Source organism: Cynara cardunculus (assembly GCF_001531365.2).
Source record: "Cynara cardunculus var. scolymus isolate 2C chromosome LG 2, CcrdV1, whole genome shotgun sequence".
Taxonomy (NCBI): Eukaryota; Viridiplantae; Streptophyta; class Magnoliopsida; order Asterales; family Asteraceae; genus Cynara; species Cynara cardunculus.
Genome location: NC_037529.1, coordinates 24929005 through 24931227, shown reverse-complemented (window position 1 = coordinate 24931227; position 2223 = coordinate 24929005).

The window sequence follows — 2223 nt, the reverse complement described above, 5'->3', positions numbered from 1 at the left end:
GATATGAAATTCGGACAAACACTTGGAATATCAAGAGGGTTATATCATCTCCGGTCAACAATCCGGACAACACTTTGTATAAGCTTTGTCCGGTTAACACTTAGAATTAAGTGAATATCTTTGTCCGGATAACAAGTCCGGACAATACCCCACTCACAACTTAACCGATTTAAAACAATCCGGACAATACATCGCCCAACCTTTAACCGATTTAAAACAATCCGGACAATACATCGCCCAACCTTTGACCGATTTAAAACAATCCGGACAATACATCGCCCAACCTTTGACCGATTTAAAACAATCCGGACAATACATCGCCCAACCTTTGACCGATTTAGATGAGATCCGGTCACCTCTTGACCGGTTTAAGGAGAACTCCGGACACTCTTTGTCTGGTTTAAGGACTTAACTAAATATTTATAAAATGCAGTTCATAAATAGCAGATTCTAGCACTAAAAATGTAATAACCAATACTTTAAAGCAATATACACTCACCTTGAACAAAGAATCCTGATTCTGAATTCTCTTCTTCTTCTCTGCCGATTCGTATGATTCAAAAGAAGGATTTCCTATTATAACAAGAGTGTAACCTTTTTATCTTGACAAAAGTTTTCTATATATATTAATAAGGAAACAAGGTGGGCGGTGTCTCCAGCCGACTCCCCCTTGCTTTTAAAATTATTCCACAATATACACACCTTAAAAATCTTCACATAATCCTAACACACACACACACACACACATATATATATATGTGTTCAAAAATCTTAAATCAAAACTTGAAACCCGAATATTACAACATTCCCTCCTTAAAAGAATCTCGTCCCGAAATTCCATTTAAGCAAAAAGGTAGGGATACTTCATCCGCATTTCAGACTTCGATTCCCATGTGGCTTCTGGTCCTTTGTGATAACGCCACTGAACCTTTACTAACCCAATTTCTTTGTTTCGCAACTTCTTTACTTTGTAGTCAGTAATCTATTCAGGGGTTTCTTCATAGCATAATTTTTCATCTACCTTAATTTCAGGTAATGGTATTGCCACATCTGGACTTATTAGACATTTCCTCAAATTCGACACTTGAAACGTGTCATGAATCCAACTTAATTCCAAGGGAAGTTCTAATTTGTAAGCCACTTCCCCAATCCTTCCAATAATAGGGAATGGTCCAACATATCTTGGACTTAATTTTCCTCTTTTTCCAAAACGTATCATTCCTTTCCAAGGTGATACTTTTAACATCACTCTATCACCTTCTTGGAATTGAATTGGCTTCCGACATTTATCTGCATAACTTCTTTGTCTATCCTGTGCCGCTTTCATTTGTTCTCGTACTGCTCCAATTTTATCTGCAGTTTGCTGAACTAACTCAGGCCCAGCTAACTGTTTTTCACCTATTTCATTCCAACACAATTGAGTTCGACATTTTCTCCCATACAGAACTTCGAAAGGTGCTGCCTGAATACTTGAATGGTAGCTATTGTTGTATGCAAATTCCACCAGAGCCAAATGACTATCCCATGATCCTCCAAAATCAATTACACATGCTCTAAGCATATCTTCTAAAGTTTGGATAGTTCGTTCACTTTGTCCATCAATCTGAAGGTGATAAGCTGTATTTAGCTTAATTTCCGAACCTATTTCTCTTTGGAAGCTCTTCCAAAACATAGAAGTGAACCGACTATCTCTATCAGAAACAATTGATAGAGGAACACCATGTCGTGTCACTACCTCATCAATGTATAATTTGGCCAATCTCTCCATCGAATATGACTCTTTCATAGGTAAGAAGTGTGCAGATTTAGATAACCGATCTACTATCACACATATAGCATCATACCCTTTTGATGTTTTTGGTAATTTGGTTATGAAATCCATAGTGATATGTTCCCACTTCTACACCGGAATTTCTAAAGATTGTAACTTACCATAAGGACGCTGGTGTTCAATCTTTACTTGGAGACATGTCAGGCATTGCTCAACATGTTTAGCAATATCTTTCTTCATACCTGGCCACCAATAATGTTGCTTCAAATCCCGATACATTTTATTTGTACCTGGATGAATTGCAAAACGTGACTTATGAGCCTCACCCAAAATACGTTTTCTGAGATCACCATAGCATGGTACCCAAATTCTGTTTTGGAACTTCCAAAACTCTCTATCATCTTTCACAAATTCAGATATCAATCCACCTATTCTTTCTTGTTTAATCTTAT